Source organism: Callithrix jacchus, chromosome 5 (assembly GCF_049354715.1).
Source record: "Callithrix jacchus isolate 240 chromosome 5, calJac240_pri, whole genome shotgun sequence".
NCBI lineage: Eukaryota > Metazoa > Chordata > Mammalia > Primates > Cebidae > Callithrix > Callithrix jacchus.
In genome coordinates, this window is record NC_133506.1 from 155326397 (window position 1) to 155347279 (window position 20883).

General features: G+C 39.3%; 1 protein-coding gene across 3 annotated transcripts in view; it reads right to left on the reverse strand.

Moving 5' to 3' along the window:
- The window catches only part of DCLK1 (doublecortin like kinase 1), a 359661-nt gene that overhangs the window by 314224 nt on the left and 24554 nt on the right, over positions 1-20883 (reverse strand). The gene's annotated exons all lie outside the window — the stretch shown is intronic.

A 20883-nucleotide genomic window follows, 5' to 3' on the forward strand; every position in this document is an offset into this window, starting at 1 on the left:
GATGCTACACACCACGCTGGGACAAAAGCTTTGTTCTTAGAAACAGCCCTCTGGAGGCAGCACAGACTAAAGTAGGAGAGGAAAGAGACAGGAAGCAAAAAGAACAGCTAGGGAACTTCAGCAAGGGTCCACCATGAGAGCCTGAGCACATGCCTGGAGAAGGGTAACTGGATTCCCAAATCATTCCTGGCCAGACTGGAGGAGTCACTGAATACTTACTGGACACAGGGGTGAATGCTCTGGTGAGGTCAGTGAAAGCTCAGAAATAGCAGCAGAGCACAATGCAGATCTCATAATCATGAGCTTGATCTTGTGTCCCAGTCCCCACCCCACGTGACAGCCAGTCCCTCTCTTGCACTGTTGTCACGTGGCTCAGTACAATCCCCTTAGGCACTAGCCCATGGCATTATAAACCACTGGTTAAAATTCTGTCCATATAAATGTCTTCTTTCGAGAAGTGTCTGTTCATATCCTTCACTCAGTTTTGATAGGGTTTTTTGTTATTTTTCTTGTAAATTTGTTTAAGTTCCTTGTAGATTCTGGAAATTAGACCTTTGTCAGATGGATAGATTCTAAAATTTTTCTCCCATCCTGTATGTTGAGTGTTCAATCTGATGCTAGTTTGTTTTGCTATGCAGAAGCTCTTTAGTTTAATTAGATTCCATTTGTCAATTTTGGTTTTTGTTTCAATTGCTCTTGGTGTTTTAGTCATCCAGGGCTTAAAACCTAGATGACAGGTTGATAGGTGCAGCAAACCATGATGGAACATGTATACCTATGCAACAAACCTGCGTGTTCTGCACATGTATCCCAGAACTTACTTAAAGTAAAATTTTTAAAAAGTTTAATAAATTTTTTTTTTAAATGCTGGTCTCCTGGGCTGTACTCTGAGTGTCTTAGGCCAAAGACCATAACTCACCCATCTGCATATCCTCAATACTTGGCAATAAGGGCTTGTTATGTGCCAAATGGCTGACTTTCAACTTTTAATCTATATTTGGCCATCAAAATGGAAAATAACCCAAACTTCAGAGAAGTTGCTTCTTTCCTCTGTTGGCTTCTCTATACATTTATAAAGTTAGTCCAGAAAATTTATTTTAGTCATGACACCCCGGAGGTATAAATATATGTGATATATGAGTCAAGGTAGATAAAGAAAATAGCCACCACTCCTAGAGTGATATGTGTCATATGAGAAAGCACTGGAGGTTGACAGTAAGAAGGCTGCTGTGGGTCTTGCTCATCTAGGTCCTCCCTCCCACTTCCACTGACAGCTATCCATTTCCCCCACCACTGGCATCATTTTCCACCTGCTTTTTCATATTTATCTGTGTTTCTTGTTCCTATGCCCTCAGCACCACCCCTCCCCAAATCCAATACAGCTATTATCATTCTGGACAAACTGTCTTGCTTTCCTAGCCCAGGGCAATGTCCCACATTGTTTCTTTTGCTTAGAATGTCCTCTCATCATCTTTCCTACTAGCCAATACTTTACAGTATTGTATTTAATGAATTATTTTATTTAATTACTTAGCAGCATGTGATACTGCAGACTGGAAACAATTCCAAATCTGCTTTATTTTTCCCACTAGAAGGCAATTAGTATCTAAGAATCTGGCTCTTGAGTTTTTTTTTAAATAGCTGTGTGATATCACACATATTATATAACCCCTCTAAATCTCAGTTTCCTCATCTGTAAAAGAGAAAAAAATAGTATTTACCTCCTAGAGTTGTGGTGAGGATTTAAAAATTTTAAATTTTATGACGTATATGAAGTGTTTGTCACAGTTCCTGGCACAATGGCAGATAGCTGATAGCTGTTAGTAGTTTTTACGCATATTATGTGATTTAACTTTTAATATCACTACTCTCTCTCTACCTTGCTGCCAAAGGCATATATCCCTTATCCATTTGAGAGGCATTTTCTTTTCCTTTTCTTCACTTCTTCCTGTTCTTTCCCATATTCAATAAGTTACTAAATTCTATAAATTCTACCATTGAAATATCCCTCGCATATTGGGCAAAAGCCCAGGCCACACAAAATAGATATAAACTGAATTTAAAAAGCTTGAAAATAAGACAAGTCAAAAAAAAAAGTTGCTTTGAAGAGGAAAGTATTGTTAACATTATTGATAATTAGGCCTTCCTGAATAAGAGACAAAAACAGTAATAATGCTTCAAAACTGTTAACGGACTGCAGCTTGAAATCCTTAGGTCTATGCCAAGCATCAGACCGTTCCTGAAATCCTTACTTCTACATCAAACGGTCATTATTTAATTGGTCCGCACTTGGAGGAAGGACTGCTCACATAGCTAACTTTGAAAACTGGCAGTGTACCATATTCACAACAGATCAGTAAATTATTTAACAAGCCAGTAGTGATTAAAAAAAAAGTGAAAAGAAGTTTTTCATTTTGATTGACAGAAGTACACATGGGGGTAAAACCATCACTTCATTCATTACTACGAGGTCATGGATCTGTGAAAGGATATTTGCTACAATGAATCTCCCAGCCAAGGGCTCCCATGGTGGCTACAAATCACCTACCTAATTTTCCATATAGTAGACTATGACTTTCATTTTTTTTTTTTTTTTTTTTCTTGAGACAGAGTTTCGCTGCCCCTACCCAGGCTGGAGTGCAATGGCGCGATCTCGGTCCACAGCAACCTCTGCCTCCTGGATTCAGGCAATTCTCCTGCCTCAGCCTCCTGAGTAGCTGGGATTATAGGCGTGCACCAGCATGCCCAGCTAACTTCCATATTTTTAAATGAAAACAGCACCCTATGATTAAAGAACCATATATTACATACATAAATTCCTTTAATGAACAAACATTTACCAAGCACCTGATTCAAGCAAAGTATCATGCTAGAGACCCCTGAGGACCTTGACATTCCCAAAGTCATTGCCAGCACATGATCATTCAATCACCTGACTACAGTCCAGGTCCTCATGTTCCCAGTCCTTTTTTTTTTTCTCCAAGAATTCCTTCATAGAACTATTCAGCCTCTCAAATATGCTAAGGAATTTTAGAATAATTCTGATATTTTAAAATCATTGTTATTTTAAATAAAATATTTTAAATTAAAAATACATTAATAGAGTTTAGAAAATATTTGTAGAATATAAAGACAAAATTTGTTCTTCCCAATCAACCTGTGTTACATATTTTAAAGTCATTTTAACTTATATGGCAAATATATGATTTGAGCACAAAAAATATTGTTAGCTTTTAGATGGGGGTCTCACTACCAAACTATTATACAGTTTGGTTTCAAACTCCTGGGCTCCAGTGGTCCTCCTGCCTCATCCTCCTGAGTAGCTGGTACTATAGGCACCCAGCCAAAAATTCTTTCTAATGACTAGTCCTTATTTGGCTTTAGAGTCAAATCTATATTAAAATGTAGACAAATTAAAATATATGTTATAGTATTTTTAAAAATCTGCCTTTTTGACCCAATATACATTTTGCACCCCTCCACAAATCATCTTGTTTAGTCATAGAGTAGAAAGTTTTCATCGCCGTAAATAAAAACTACATTGGATTGAATTATCATTGTATTTTCTTTTTAATATTAGTTTCTTAAGTACAAGAAACATCATAATGTGCTTTATAAAAACTGGCATTATCATCGTTTATATTCTGCTCCTTCTTCACTTCCTGTATTTAACCAATGGTTATGAATACAAAGTTATCAATAGATAGATTAGAATATAACCAATTTAAAGCAATGTAATGGTCAAAACCAGGAGCTACCAGCTGTTGGCGTTCTGTTGCGTGATTAAACCAACTCAGAAATGGGGACTCTTACTGGATCCCCACTAACTGCCAGTCATGGGTAATCGCTATACACCCCGTGGCTCTAAAATCAATTCCTTTTGAAGGAAAGGTGTCTAAGCAATAATTATACTTTACTTATAGTTTTTAAAGGGTATTAAGACAAATGCCGTTACTGTACCACATTCCTAAACCCCCTAGTGGCTCCGGAACTATCAGCTGGGAAGCACTTTACATTTTGAAACTGTATTGCCCAGGACAAAATGGTGAAGAGCCCTGGAGAGCATCTGCTGTGAAAGAAAAAACACGTTAGAGCCAGGAATATAATTTCCTGTAAGTGAAATAATCACATGAGAAGAAAAGTGAAATTATCGCACACTTACTAAAGGCTCAAATGATGGGAAAAAATTAAGGTGGAAAGGAAAAATGAGGAGCAAAAAGGAAGCAGGAGTGTCCTGAAGAAGGAACATATGTCTGTGTCTTCTCTTGTGCAGAAGCACTAGATTTTTTGATCCGTAAAGAAGTTCTAGCAAGTGACTGAAAGCACACTTATGCCCACTTGATGAACAATTTCTCTATGAACAGGAAACGTTTTGTCAACAACCAGAAATTTCTTTTGATAATCAGTTGTGAGTGAACACAGGTGGCAGAATGTATCCTTTGATCTCTCTCTCTCTCTCTTTTTTTTTTTTTCCAAGATAGAGTCTTGCTCTGTCACCTAGGCTGGAGTGCAGTGACGTGATCTCGGCTCACTGTAACCTCCACCTCCCAGGTTCAAGTGATTCTCATGTCTCAGCCTCCTGAGTAGCTAGCACTATAGGCACACATCACCATACCCAGCTAATTTTTTTGCATTTTTAGTAGAGATGGGCTTCACCGTGGTGGTCAGGCTGGTCTTGCACTCAGTCAAGTTGCCCACCTTGGCATCCCAAAGTGCTGGGAGTACAGGTGTGAGCCACTGCGTCCGGTCCTCTCATATCTTTCTCGGCTCAAACTCCTAAATATTGCCAAAAAAGCACTACTTAATGCAAGAAAATTAAAGATGATCTAAAGCAAGATTTTATTTATGTCATCAGATGAGTAAATATCATGGAAATATAAATTCCACCACCTTCTCCCCCAAAATACGAAAGTCAAAGACTGAACGCTGCTAGGAACATAATAGAAAAGTTAAATGCAACCTCATCGGAGAAGCATAACTTTCTTGAGGATATGGCCATAGCAGTCATAAGATTCCCAAAGGGGAATGCAAACCTCAAAATTTAAGAGCTATTGTTGTAGACAAAATAAGAAAAACTAAGTTAAAGATAGAGGGTTTGTCTTAAATTACTGGAATTAATAGCATTTTTCCATTTCATCAATATTATTTTCTGTTGTTGGCTTTAGCTAAAGGGCATTACAATTAACCATATAATAAACAAGTAAATCTCTATTTTATTTAATTTCAACTTAATAATAAGACCTATATAATAAAGCCCCCAAAAGACAGAGTTGAAAACTGTAAACCAGTTCCATTGGTCTGGAAAGGGTTTTCGGGTATGTAATTTTCTTTAAGGTAGTTACCTACCACCAAAACTCCTTTGGTTCTTTGGAGAAACAGATTACCAGGAAGGAGGTTAGAAAGGGAGAAAAATCTGGGACGCAATCTCAGCTCCTCGCCAGCCTCAGAATTGTGCCTAGACATAAGCCCAAGGCCTTTGAATCTCAGCCAGAGACCAGCTTTTCTTCCCTGTCTTGTAAGAGGCTTCAGAGGGGAGACTAGTCCTTGGATTTGGTTTAGAAATGCTTTGAACAAGAAAAAGAAGATAAGCACACACTGAATATACAACTTTTTCTGGAATCCAAAAGCCAGCAGCATCTTAGCACTGCAGTACAAAGGCATTCAATGACGGCTCAGTGAACATAATCCCCCAGGTGCAGCTTTTCTGTATGGCAGGATATTAAAATGCACAATTAAGTCTCTTTCCTTGAGAAGAGAGAAATTGGTAATTTTTAAAAGTCCTCAAAGATCTTGAATAGCAAAGTAATGAAAGGACAAGTGGGAAACCCACCATGAAGAGGGAAAGACAGAGATTATGAAATAATTGGATCTCATCCAAGGAACAGACAAAGCTCATGGAAGCCATATTTTAACTATGAAGTGCAAAAAGATATACACAGCTTGAAATATGTTAATATCACGTGAAACCTAATCAGCTTATAATTGGTATTTTGGACTGCAACAAAGCAAGTATCACCAAATGGGGCCCCAAGAAGGTAGGAGTGAAGAATAGGCCCCAAGGAAGCAACCCTAGGGCTTAGAAGACAACGATTATTCCATCCTGCCATGAACATGAAAGGTTTCTTCTCTTGGCTACCTAATTCTGCAGCAAGCTCAGAAATAGCGTATGTGCAAAGAGCGCAAAGATAATAAGTGGTTCACAGTGCTGAAACTGGCTGTATAACCTCTAATAAGTTACCTATAACACCTCAATAAAACCCAGAGCTAGTCAAACCCTGCTGGAAAGGATGGAGGGGAGGTTAGAGTTACAGGTTCAAGGCGACGAACTTTGTGAATCCATAATTACACAAATGACTTAGCAGGTAGAAAAGAGACTTTTCTATAAATGCAGATAGAAAAATGAGGTCAACATTTAAAAGTTGATGTGATTCATAAGCAGATCAGTGGCTGCTGGGCTAGAAGTGGGAGGTCAGATTGACTGCAAGTGTGGATGAGGGAACTTCCTTGATGAAAGTGTGTAACACTGGAATGTAGTGATGGCTGCATGATTCTCTGGATTTATTAAAATCATTAAAGAATATACTTACAATGGGTACTTTTGTGGTATGAGAATTATAGCTTCATAAAGCTGTAATCATCTGTTATTTTATAGTTGATGTGTTTTCAAATTCCGCATTTTTCTCTCTCTATAAAATAGTTGTACGGTATATCTCTCTGATGTGCTACATTAAAAACATTCTTTTCCACTATTGGGAATATAAACTTTTAAAATAATCTAAAGTAAGATTCTTACATTTTAAAAATTACTCTAAATAAATTATTTTCATAATCATTAACAACCCAAATAGGAACCGAAATAGCAAGAAACACGTAGAAGAAATTGAAAGAAGACATTTCAGTAGTTTTCTCAACGTTGACTCTCTTTTGACAAACCAGTGTAGCCTTCTTAACAGGGCAGTACATTAATGTTAATGTGTGTAAAGACTGACAGATGACAGGAATTTGATAATTTCAGAGGAAGAAAAGTATTTTAAAATTCCACTGGGCACACTGATAGAGCTTAGCAATAAATTGGGAGCATTCTTACAAAAAAAAAAAGATGCACCTGAATTTTTTTTTTGAGACGGAGTCTCACTCTGTCTCCAGGCTGGAGTACAGTGTGTGATCTCAGCTCACTGCAATGTCCACCTCATGGGTTCAAGAGATTCTACTGCCTCAGCCTCCCGAGTAGCTGGGACAACAGGCATGCAACACCACGCCCAGATAATTTTTGTATTTTTAGTAGAGACGGGGTTTACCATGTTGGTCAAGATGGTCTCAATATCTTGACTTCATCATCTGCCCGCTTTGGCCTCCCAAGGTGCTGGGATTACAGGTCAGAGCCACCACGCCCGGCCACCTGAATTTTATAAACTTAAGTATTTGGAAAACACTATATGATGTCAGATATGACACTGTGGTTAAGAATGTCAGTCTGCCTTGACCAGATCCTAATCACTTGGGCCAGTTACTTTTCCCCTGATTCTGCAACCATAAAATGGAGATAACAATAGTATCTACCCCCATAATACTGTTAATGGGGTAAAAGAGAGAAATTTGAGTTAGTGCCTGGCATATGGTAAACATGCAAGAAACACTAGCTGCTGTTCTACATTAATTGATGTTATTATGCCTGGGCTGCGTTCTACAAGAGGACTTTATTCTCTTTTCTACAAAGCCTCACCCCCAGGGACAGCTCCAGTCCTTTACCTTCCTGGAATGCCAAATACTCAGCAATGTTCATGCAAACTGGAGAAAACGTTTCCAGCTGTTGTAACAGAAAATGTCTTCCAACTTTTGATTCATTACACAAGGTGTTACCACTCATTTTCTGGCACAGTGCTGGTGAGGTATCCCAGAAATGATCTGACACACTTTCTTCAGCTGATGTCAAACCAAATTATAAGGCAAATAGGACACAGGAAAAGTCACAGGAACAGAATCCATTTACAGTGGGGCCATTCACACTGGTTCTGCCAGGTGAAAGAAGCACTGAGAGAGAGAGAGAGAGGCAATGACTTAAATACATAGGGTAAGGCTTCATTTTTCTCTTCAAAAAAAAAAAAAATGATTTTAAGACCTAGAAAAGATAGCATCATGAATGTTGCCAACCCTCAAAATAGATTCACATTTCCTCTTGTTCTCCCTCTATGTCTTTTGTGCCCCAAAATGTATGTATGTGGGTGTAAACATCTCCAAAGTCAAATTCTCATGCATTTTCAGAATCTTGTAAAGTTTTGAAAATAACCTCCCTCTCTCTTTAACTGAGGGTAGAAAATGAATGGGAACTCTACACACCTGATTGCCAGCACACCTCAATGGGAAAGTGCAGGCTCATACAACTGGGGGCTAGGATATTTAGTATTTATTTTCAGGGCTTCTGAACTGCCATAAGCTTAGAGTACAGGGACTAATTTTAATGGAGATCTGTTTACTAGCATGCTGGTACACAAAAGTAGGCTTTTAATATTATTGGTATCTTTTGGTCTGTTTGTTTTTGAGATGGAGTTTTGCTCTTGTTGCCCAGGCTGGAGTGCAGTTGTGCAATCTCAGCTCACTGCAGCCTCCACCTCCCAGGTTCAAGCGATTCTAGTGCCTCAGCCTCCTGAGTATCTGGGATTACAGGTGTGTGCCACCACACCCGGCATTATTCAGATTCTTGATGTGCTAGAACTGTTAATCCAACATTAAAGTGAAAACACATCTTTCAGGTATTTAGAGTCTGAAGGCAATGTTACTCACAGTGTTTCGGCGGTCACATTTTCCAAATGCTACAAGCACATTCTCAAATAGGATGAACTGTATCAATCATCTCCTACTCCCATGAACATACAAATGTGAAAATGCAAGTTTCTCTACTAACGAAACTTGCAGTGAGTCTAAAAGGACTCTTCCCTTAGGATTCTACTGAGGAGTTCTCCCAAGTCTTCCTACTACCCACTGAAAGAAAACTAAGGTATTCCCAATGCCTGGCACAGAATCCATGCTGAATAGATGTTTCCGTATCCAACAAGTCTACAAGGACATGCACATTTTCAACATTAAAGGACATTCCTGTTAAAAAGCTAAAGCACAATGCTCTTAATAAAACCCAGGTGAAACTCTTGATCTAATTTGGTAAAACCAAAGACAACTCTGAATAGCCCGTTCACCTAACAGGCTTTGTACCAGGTCTTTGTTTTTGATGGTCACTGTCAATAATTGGCACTGCACAATACAACAAGGCATGAGGTTGGGTTTTCTCCAACTGAATGTGTCCCAGAGGCATCAGAGCATGATCTTCAGAAATTCTCCCTTTTCCTGTAAACTGTTGCCAAATGCAACAAGGATTTAATCAATGGATGTATTTTTATTTCAATATACAGTGGCTAAGTCTACCGATTTGAAATAAAATGTAAATAAAGAGAAAAGTAATTTTTGCTATATAAGAAAATGACTGGCCAGGCATGGTGGCTCATACCTGTAATCCCAGCACTTTGGGAGACTGAGGTGGGAGGATTGCTGGAGTTCAAGACCAGCCTGGACAATATGGCAAAACTCTGTCTCTACAAAAAAAGAACCTAAAATATTAGCTAGGCATAGTTTGCATGCCTGTAGTCCCAGCTACCGGGGAGGCTATGGTGGGAGGATTGCTTGGGCCTGGGAGGTGGAGGCTGCAGTGAGCCGAGGTTGTGCCACTGTACTCTAGCCTGGGCGACAGAGGGAGACCCCCATCTCAAACAAACAAACCAACAAACAAAATGATGATGTTACCAAGAAACAAAATACAGTAAGCCTGTGCTTATTCCCTTCACAGGATACCAATCCCAGAAAGGGCCTGAGAAATATTTTACTCTACCTTTACTCCTCCCAGGGCTGCTATATCAACCAATGACAGAAATGAACCTTTTACTGGTTCTTTGTATACAGACCCCACTTATTTCTAGAGCTCATTATTTTTTCCCTAATTCAGAGCTACAACCTCAGAGATAGAGTTGACCCTCCCATTAAAAAAGGCCCTGCTGTCAGGGCTGCTGAATTAAGTAGGCGACACCACCTCAGTCTCTTAATCTCCCAGGCTGTGTTATAAGAAAATCACTCAATTCTGATTACTAGGTGATTCCTTCACTCCAGCTTATCCCATCCATTGTTGTTTCCCACAGTCAAGTCTGTGATACATAAGACTCTTGGCCACTAAATCCCTGGGCATGCCTAGGAAATTATTATTGCTGGGAATTATTTTCAAAAGTTACCCTCCATGTCCTGCACACCGTAAAAACAGCCCACATCATTCTGGGCATTGTCCATATTGTGAAGTGTCTGATGCGTAGGGCCTCCACTGATAACAGTTGAAGATCTGAAGTCAGTTCTCAGGAGCAGTTAATGAATTCCAGTCATTCCCACGGAAGACACCGGGAAGCAGCACAGGGATCACACTCAGTTCGTGCAGCCTATTGAGGTGAGATACAGACAACTTCTAACAGCACACATGTGCACTTTGTGGCATTAATCTCTCCCTCCTTGTCCATGTTTCCATAGTGTTCGTTCAGCCTTCCTGCCTCAACCTAAGTTTATTCTCCATAGAGGAAGCCACCCATTCTCCACAGGAGGCAGCCCACTGAGGCTAGATTGCAGTGGGAACACACTTCACACGAATGCACTGGCTGCTTTCCAGAACATTGTTGCTGCCAATCATATCTTGCCATCTGATGTCAACATTGGCATCGAGAGGATGCTAATAAAACCACGAAATCAGCTAAAATTAGTGTTTAATGCATCTACCATGCAGCAACAGCCAGGGTGTGCCATTTTCGGGGCTTTGGATTCTGATGTTCCATTCATACTCTTCGGTCTCCAGAGCAGCACTTCTGAAACTTTAATGTGAATATACACAGCCTGAGACTCTTGTGAAATCACATTCGACTCAGTAGGTCTGTGTGGGGCCTGAGGGTAGGCTTGTTGCTGCTGTCCCGGGACCACTTTTGGTAGTGAGGTCTATATTTATTTATTTATTTTATTTTTTAATTAAAAAAATTTTTATTGTTTTGAGACACAGTCTCACTCTGTTGCTCAGGCTGGGCTGGAGTGTAGTGGTACAATCTCAGCTCACTGCAGTCTCCACCTCCTGGGTTCGAGTGATTCTCCTGCCTCAGCCACCGAAGTAGCTGGGATTGCAGGTATGCACCACCACACCTAGCTAATTTTTGTATTTTAGTAGAGACAGGGTTTCACCATGTTAGCCAGGTTGGTCTAGAACTCCTGTCCTCAAGTGATCCGCCTGCCTCAGCCTCCCTAAGTGCTGGGATTACAGGCTTGAGCCACTGTGCCCAGAAGTAGTGAGGTTTTTAAGAACACAGATGAAGCATACACCTATGCACACAGCAGGACTCTTTACAACTTGCTTCTGTTGTGTATGCAGTTTCTAGGTCCCAGACCCTCACTCTGAAAAAGCATCAGAAGTAAAATGTCTAATCTTTTTTTTTTTTTTTTTAAGCTAGTGCTTATCTTGAGTTCTTTTCTTTCTGGAAGGTTTTTGTTTTTTTTTTTTTTAAATAAAAAATCAATTTTATGTTACTATCTGCATGGTCAAGTTTAGTTTATGGTCTTCCAAGTAGAGAAAAAAAGAATAGAAAGATCTCTTGTAGGGGCACTCCTAGCCCTGTAATCTACTCATCAAAAGATGAACCACAGTTAAAACTAAGAAATGTCATTTAACAAATTGTAAGCATCTCATGAGGGTAGTTGTGAATACAGAAATCAACAAAGCAGTCCCTTTTTTCTTCAGGATATTTTTGTCTCACACAGGTGTGCAAACAGTTCTAATGCAAAGTAGAAGTGATTATCCACAGAAAGGGAACTAGCTTGTGTTTTTCCCTCAGGGAGAAACTCATAAAAGATGATGGTGACTATGCTCTCATTGACCTAAAAAGCCTATTACCTGGCATTTACAAAAACAAGACTGGACTTATGGAATCAGACATATTTTGAAAAATGTGACTTCTTTTCTAAGAGGATTCTACAGAGCGAATGAATTCTGAGACACTTTTAACCTCCAATAACTGATTACACTCAACAGTACCTCAAGAAATGCTACTTTGCATGCTGTTTGTTTATTGATCGGACTTTGGAACACGATTACTATCAGACGTAAGTTAGAAGACAGACAAAAGAGGCTCTACAGACAAGTCAACAAAGAGGAAAGCACACTGGGAAATTTGGCGTCAGGGGATCTGACCCGGGACAATGAAATAACAGAGTTAGAGAGGAAATGGTTTGATACATTTCCCACATGAATGTGCAGACTATCGTGTGAAGGTACCAGCAAGGAACCAAACCACACAGAGTGGGATCCGAGGGGTTTGTTTGTTTGTTTGATTTTAGAAAAAGACAGGACCAAATGCAGTGGCTCAGGCCTGTAATTCCAACATTTTGGGAGGCCGAGGTCGGCTGACAGATCACTTGAGGTCAGGAGTTGAAGACTAGCCTGGCCAACATGGTGAAACCTCATCTCTACTAAAAATACAAAAATTAGCCAGGCATGGTGGTGGGCGTCTACAATCCCAGCTATTTGGGAGGCTGAGGCAGGAGAATCACTTGAACCCAGGAGGTGGAGGTTGCAGTGAGCTGAGATTGTGCCACTGCACTCCAGCCTGGGAGACAGAGCAAGACTTCATTTCGAAAAAGACAAAGGAAAAAGACCAAAATATGAGTAAGGGCCATCTTCCCAACTCAACTGTGGGTAATTTTAATTTATCATAATATTTTCCCCATTTCCTTCTTTATGTTGATTATGTATTAGTCTTACAAAGGACAAGGCCAATTAAAAAATAAATCTCCCATATGTCCTTTTGTTTTTAAGGCATGTTGTTTACAACATAGTTCCTATTTAAAATTGGATTTTTAAAGTTCCATTTAATTTCTGAAACAGACTTCTTTCATTTAGTTTCAAGGATTTAAAAACTAATCAGGAAATTCTGCTGCAACATATTATACTCTGCCACCACAAACACCCTTGAATACTGCAGGTTTGTGTCTCTGCAATAATTAGGCCAGATGCTTTTTATGCAAATCTCCTATTGGCCCATCACCAATTTTTAAATTCATGGGACATATTGATTAGCTCTTCTCTTTATTCACTGGATGGCTAAGGCAATGTCAGGAAGGTTTAGAGCAATTCTCCTGACTCAGACAGCAAGATGTTCCTAACAGAATATCTATTGTTCCCCCACAAAATGAAAGTGCTTTCAATAGCAAAAATGATCTAAAATTGGCAGATGCATTCCTTTTCTTTTCTACACTACAGTCTTTCATGAAGAAGTCCCAGCTAGAAACAACCACCATGGTGCTGTGTGCATGGTAGTGTAATGTGTCATCACACTGCAGAGGGCACCATCATCATTGACAGCTACACACGACCACAGCCCAGGGTGACCAAGGCAGCTCCTACATGACCATGACCTGTAAGGACCTTGCTGAATACTGGAGCCATGTGCTAAGGCCAAGTGGATAGACCACAGCAGACTGGTCAATCAGCCACTTAGTCATTTTATCATTTACCAGGTCACGTTCTGAAGACTCAAAGGCCAATAATAGGACACGTTTCCTAGCCTCATCCTATAAAATTGAGAGGAGGAGACAGGCATTACAATAGACCAGCTTAATGAAGATTTGCATGGCTACATACAATGTATAGTGAACAGGCCCGAGAGAGGGAGTTGTCAATTTTACATGAGGAAGATAGGAAATATTTCATAGACAAGGCCACCTTTGAGCTGAATCTTGAGAAATGAGTAGGTTCTTGCTTTGCAGAGCTGGGGTTCAATGAGATTACCTTCATCAATGTAATCATCAATGTATATACATATGGCAACGGGTCCAGTGCCAGGCACAGAGAAGGTGTTCAACAAATGATAGTAATGGTAATACTACTTTCTTGGTGCGATGGATTGCCAATAGATAGATGCCTTTAAGGGATGACTTGTACCATTGAAGAAGAAATTGAATAAAATATCTGAATTGCATTCACAACTGACTGACAGTAAAGGGGATGATGAAAATACAGTCATTAGTAGTTCATGTACTAAACAATAGTTTGGTCACAATGGAAAAATGCAAAATGACCAATTCTATATTCATGGTATTATACAACTACAAGGCTCTTATGTTTTTAAGAAAGCCCAGAACATGAGAACAGAAGGGAGGAGGACTGATATTTTTAGAGGACCTCCCATGTGTGAAGCCAAGGCTTTTATATACATACTTTGTCAGTTAATTATCACTTCAATATTATGAGGTATGCATTATTATGCCATCTTAAAGAAGAAGAAATTGAGGTTCAGAGAGTTCATCTGACTTCCCAAGGGTCACACCACTAATGAGTATTAGAGGCAGGATTTGACTTTGTATTAAGTGTCTCATTTCGAATTCCATGCTCTTCTTATTACATCATGAAGCATTTCCTTGTGAAAAGCCACATTTACAAAGGAAAATATGATTAGTCATTATAAAGGGATAATTTAAAATAGTGAGTCCCTTTGGCACATTTAAAATATTTTTTTCCCCAAAAACAACTGAGGTGTCAGCTTTTCCATCATAGCAACTGCCAACAATTGGGTACCAATCATAGGCCAAATTTGCCATGTGAATTGTTTCATTTGGTCCTCATGGCAACTTATGAAGCAGGCATTATTAATATTATTATTCACAATATGCAGATGATGAAACGGAGGATCTTCAAAGCATGCACTCCTTCCAATAGGAGGATAAATTTTACTGTGCCCAGGGTAGAGGACAGATTTGAACTCAGGTCTGTAAGTCTATGGAACTAATGTAGTTTCTCTGTGTCATGTTATCGCATATATCTATGCTAAATTTATAGCATTCATAAGCAAATTTCCTCATTGTAAGTAAATTCAATATACAGAAATTTTGAACTTAACTAATCAATAAGTTGGATAGGTTAACTTAATTTTCCAAGCTTGGATGAAAAATCGCAAGCTAGATTTTCCAGACTGAAACCTCAGTCTAGGCCCCTGCTGAATTGTTCTGTTTGTTTGTTCGTTGCAGGGATAACTGACTGACCAGCTGACTTTGAAGTCTAAGTTCTTTCCATTATCCCAACATGCTCCTGATGGACAGAAAAGGCTCACAGGCCAGGTCAGGGCTCCAGCCAGGTCAAGAGAAGTCACTACTAGAAGGCAATCACAAAGCCAGCAGACTTGTAAACATCCCCCAGATGCTCTCAATACACTACGGAAAGGGCTTTAGACAACTTATCTTCAGTACTGCAGCGGAATAGTAAGGGAACTTAGAATTCCTTTTACGGCAAGTTAGAATGCAACTTAGAGAAAACTGACTTTTGCTGAAACAAATCTAAGCCTTAAAATATACATCACTGCAGGTACCTACAATCGATCACATCCCCAGAGGAGCACAAAGTGAAAAAAAAGGATTGAAATCTTCCCAATTTGGAGGCACTAATATCTACATAAGGACAGGTATAACTCATAAGTCCTGAATATTGACCAAAGATATGTAACATAAAATAGCACATTCTATTCTGAACATTTTAATTCCGCAAGTGAAGTGTCGTAATGATTCTTAAGCTTCTGTTTCTTTGAAACCATCTATTTCCATCAAATCATAGCTCTAATAAATCATGAGGATGGTTTAACATGTGCTCTGAGCTTTTGTAGAAAATTTTAATTTGACATTTTAAAGTGTATGCTAAATTATTTATATCAACTGTTTTTTACTCCAATTGCAAGCAAAACTAAAATGTATTACATTCACTTTTACTACATAGGTAGTGTAGCAAATCAATAGCACACACTCTTTATACCAAGAATAAAGGGTTTTAAAACGCTTGCAGAAGTTAGTTAGAACTGTCACAAAAAAGTTCTACTAATAAAAAAGGAAAAATACCACTACTACTAGCAGCTACAGAAAACCTCCTTTTCCATTCCAAATAAATCCTATCAGATTCTACATTTCTTATACTTTATCTGGAATCCTCTAGTTTTTCACATTTTGTTTGGTTATTGACTCCTACAGCCAAGGTCAGATGTAAATAATGGGTACCACTTTTTTAACATGGAAGAGGAAGACACATCTTAAATGCTCTAAATTCAAGAGTGGACCAAATTATTACTTATTTATTTTTTTATTTTTTGAGACAGCCTTGCTCTGTCACCCAGGCTGGAGTGCAATGTGTGATCTCCGCTCACCGGAACCTCTTCCTCCTGGGTTCAAGCAATTCTCCTGCCTCAGCCTCCCGAGTAGCTGGGATTATAGGTGTGCGCCACCATGCCTGGTTAATTTTTTGTATTTTTAGTAGAGATAGGGTTTCACCATGTTGGCTAGGCTGGTCTTGAACTCCTGACCTCGTGATCAGCCTGCCTTGGCTTCTTAAAGGGCTGGGATTACAGATATGAGTAACCGCACCCGGCCAACCAAAATATTTTTACTTCAGATTAGAATTAGGTATTAGAAGCCAAAAGGAAGAAAATAAAGACTATTTTGTAATATTCTATTAATCATCATTACCATTTCCTGCAGTCAAGTAAACTCCTGTATTAAACACCTAAAATAAATAGTGGCAATTATTATGAGTCATTTACAAGCATCTTTTGAGCTTTATGTTTATAACAGGCAATGAGGATTCATGATCAAAAGATACAGAGAAAATGTAATAATAGGTAAATTTATCAACATCTACTGGGAGGGACGTCTTCAAAATGGCAGTTATGATCCTTTCTCATGGTTTACCAACTGAATCAGTTTATGGCTACCCTTACTTCAGTTGAGTAATACCTAATGTTTTCCATATTGGGAAAACAATAAATTCTTTGCTCACCCTAGCATGCTAGCAGTGGTAGATTTTATAAAGTACATGGTAGATTTTATAAAGTGAAATGTCTATGAGATAAAAATATAACATCCCTCAATTTTTTTCTCTCTACTAAAGTATGCTGCGAATGTTGTACAGATCTTTGATGCTGAAAAGTAGATAAGATAGGGATGTGCATTCATTTTCTACTTAAGGAGCAATCTAGTTTGTCATTGCTATATTTTAGTGGGAAGGGGATCATTGGGAAGTGCCTTATCTACGTTCTTTATAGTATAAATCACCTACTTAGACACTAGCTGTTCTAAGACTTGCAGTTCTGTGTTTCTAAGGAAGGATTCAAGAACCACAGATTTAGCAGATTTAGCAGTTCAAGGCAGCCAGATTTGCTTTTCCATAAAAGGAGTCAGGAGATATGCAAGGGTATCTTTGTAGCAAATCCGGTAACTTTTAGGCTTATTTTAAGCACTTAAAAAATAGTTATACTCCAAATGTCCTCTGGGAGTAACTGCTTGGCAGGTTAAGTGAATAACCCACAGCAAAACTCCAACATCCAGAGCTTGGACTTGGGCGAGAGGAAGAGACTCTCAAACTCTCAGATCCTGCAAATCCTCCCCTTGGACGTGGGTTCGGGGACGTGATTTTAACTGTCAGCTAGAAATGTCCTGTTTTATTCTTTGGAGGCCGTTAACCGAGGCCCAGATTTTTAAAAAAATGCATCACTGAAATTAAGGCATGGTAAGTGCTTCCTTGAACTCCCAGCCATGCCAGCAAAAGGACTGATGACCTGGTGAGCAGTCACCCTGAAAGTTGCAAGGAAGAGGAGGAAGGTCAGGACAACCATTTACTGAAGCTTCAGTGCCCCTGAATAAAGAATGGAGTTGAAATCATTAGAAAGGATTTGCTCACACACAGGCTGCTTATGAACCACAGCGGTCATCTTGGCCAACTTGTAGCTTCCTACAAAATCTTTTCTAGATTGTGCAGCGTTCACAAAACGTTGATTTTCTTATCTCAGCCTAAAAACAGCAAAAAAAAAAAAAGGTACTGTACAGTGAACTCTTCGCTTAGGGCTAACACAAACCCAAGAGACAACTGAGCAAGGAAGTGGTGGTAGAAACACGTGAGCACTGCACGTGGTCTGCGCCCTCCAGTGTCCACCTCCTCTGGGTAACGTATTAAACAGTAGGCTCAGGCTTGCATGATTCCATTTTCCAAAATCTCAGCATCAACAGTTTCCATGTGACGCATACATCTGCAGGCTGCCTGAAGGCACTCTACAAAACCATTTCCTCTCTACCTATTTACTCAAAGCATCCAAGCAAGTCATTTTTTAAACAATTCTATTTTCTCAACCCAAAAACATGAAATACTTTACTGGGCATTGGAACTGCCATATTGTTTGTGGAGTTGATGTGAGGGTTCAGTTAAACTATTTTAAAAAAAAGAGGTGGGACAAGTGATCTTAGGGTGACATCTTGTATATGGACTTGGATGCCACCACAGGCAGGCCAAGGTGGTAGCAGTGCCAGTGCCACCCCACTATGGCCAAGCATTATTCCATAGGACAGCATGGAGGAAAGTGGTTCATTCCCAGAGGCTTATCAAGCCCGAGTCTCTGCAGGTTGTCAAAAATTCTACTCTAACAAACTGCTTATGGGGCAGATTTCTCTTTTGAGCCAAAGTGATTCTAAAGACTCCTGGGGTTCATGAGGAAGCATCTTTGTTCCCACTGGGAACCCAAGGAATAAGTCTTTATGTTCTTTCCACTTTATCCAGTTGCTCTGCAGCTTTTCACTGTTCCTGCTATGAAGAGAACCTGCCAACAGGAGGGGAAACGCCACAGCAGCAAACTGAATGCTTGACAAAAAAACAGTTGAGTACAACAGTCAGCAGAATGACTGCAGGGAAACAAAGTACACAGCAGAAATGTTTCAGGTGATATTCTTTTTTTTTTTGAGACGGAGTTTCGCTGTTGTTACCCAGGCTGGAGTGCAATGGCGCGATCTCGGCTCACCACAACCTCCGCCTCCTGGGTTCAGGCAATTCTCCTGCCTCAGCCTCCTGAGTAGCTGGGATTACAGGCATGTGCCACCATGCCTGGCTAATTTTTTTCTGTATTTTTAGTAGAGACAGAGTTTCACCATGTTGACCAGGATGGTCGTGATCTCTTGACCTCGTGATTCACCCGCCTCGGCCTCCCAAAGTGCTGGGATTACAGGCGTTCAGGTGATATTCTTTAGACACATGACTCCCCTGACAATTCTTTCTCAACACATTTACATCGGTTTGGTGCTTTAACATAATCTGCAGTGGTACAGTGGTTACCAGCACCAGCTCTGGACCAAGACCAGTTTAAATTGTAGCTCTGTGGTCTTGGGCATGTTTTTAACGAGCTCTGTGCCTTAGTGTTCTAATCTGTCAAATGGGAATAATAAACAAGCTATTATGAGAATTAAACATGCTGATACATGCAAAGCACTTAGAACGATGCTCAAGAAAGCTATCATCATTATAGTTCAAAACTGCTTTTGCATGTATCATCATAGTTGACCCACAAGCACTCTATAAAACACAGGTAATCTTTTTTTTTTTTTTTTTTTTTGAGACGGAGTTTCGCTCTTGCTACCCAGCTGGAGTGCAACGGCGCGATCTCGGCTCACCGCAACCTCTGCCTCCTGGGTTCAGGCAATTCTCCTGCCTCAGCCTCCTGAGTAGCTGGGACTACAGACACGCGCCACCATGCCCAGCTAATTTTTTGTATTTTTAGTAGAGACGGGGTTTCACCATGTTGACCAGGATGGTCTCGATCTCTTGACCTCGTGATCCACCCGCCTCGGCCTCCCAAAGTGCTGGGATTACACAGGTAATCTTTTTATCTATGTTTCACTGATGAGGATAATGAGGCTCAGTTAAGTGTTTTGCTCAAAACATAAGGAATCTATGGCTGAGCCAAAACTTAAATCTTTGTCTTTTGACATTAAACCTGGGATTCTTTCCCATGACCTTGGATTATTTACATGTAAACCACAGCAAACTAGCTGTTATCAAATATTGATAGTAGACAAATTCAGAAAGGAAGAAAACAATTGAGAACATCATACTTATTCTAGGGATTTATTCCTGACATAAGCAAAATTAAATAATCAGCTGATGGCAAATGTTAGCTAAAGTGATTAAAGCTGATTTTTAGATTCAATGTAGCTTTTAGGAATTCCTAAAATTCTGAAGTGAGGTCGGGAGAGAGAACATTTATCAATATGCATTCTTTGCTCTAATGAAACAATTTATAAAATATTTATTTGAATAGGTAAATATTTATGAAAATAGATAAACTCCCATCTTGAGAAAATGCAGAACTATAAGATGTTTAAATCACTCATTAGAAATGGAGCCAGTGAAGGGCTTAAACGTGTAAATGTGAAGCTTGCCATCTTATTGCTAGTATAATGCCCAAGCCATCATGAACTTTCTGGTCATTGACACACTGATGACATTTAGGCTGTAGACTCTTACATCTGGAAGGCTAGATCTCATCCATTAGAGACTCTCATCCATTAGAATCCTTATCCACATGACACTTAGGGCAAGAGTTGTAAGACAAGAGAAGATAGTAAATAAGAATGAACAGCTGGCAGGTATTCCTTCTTTCCTAAAGAATTTTATAATTTAGAGCTTCTGAATGGATCCCTAAGGGAAGTATTCTTTTATGACTAATACTCTTTCTAGGATTAGCATCTATTTCTAATTCGTGAAGTCTGAATGTGCTACCTTTGAAAACTTGTAGGAGTCTTCTATTTAATAAGATCAATCTCTTAATTCATGAATCACTTTAATTTTAGTATTTACTATACATACAAATCATTCAAATTATCCCTCAAATTTTTAAAAAAGCATTTTGATAGCACAACATTAAAAACTAAACTTCCAGCAAAGATAGTGGGCTCAAAAATATAATCTGGTAAACTCTGAATAACTAGCAAATCATGCTATACATATAATCAATGTTTTTTAATTCA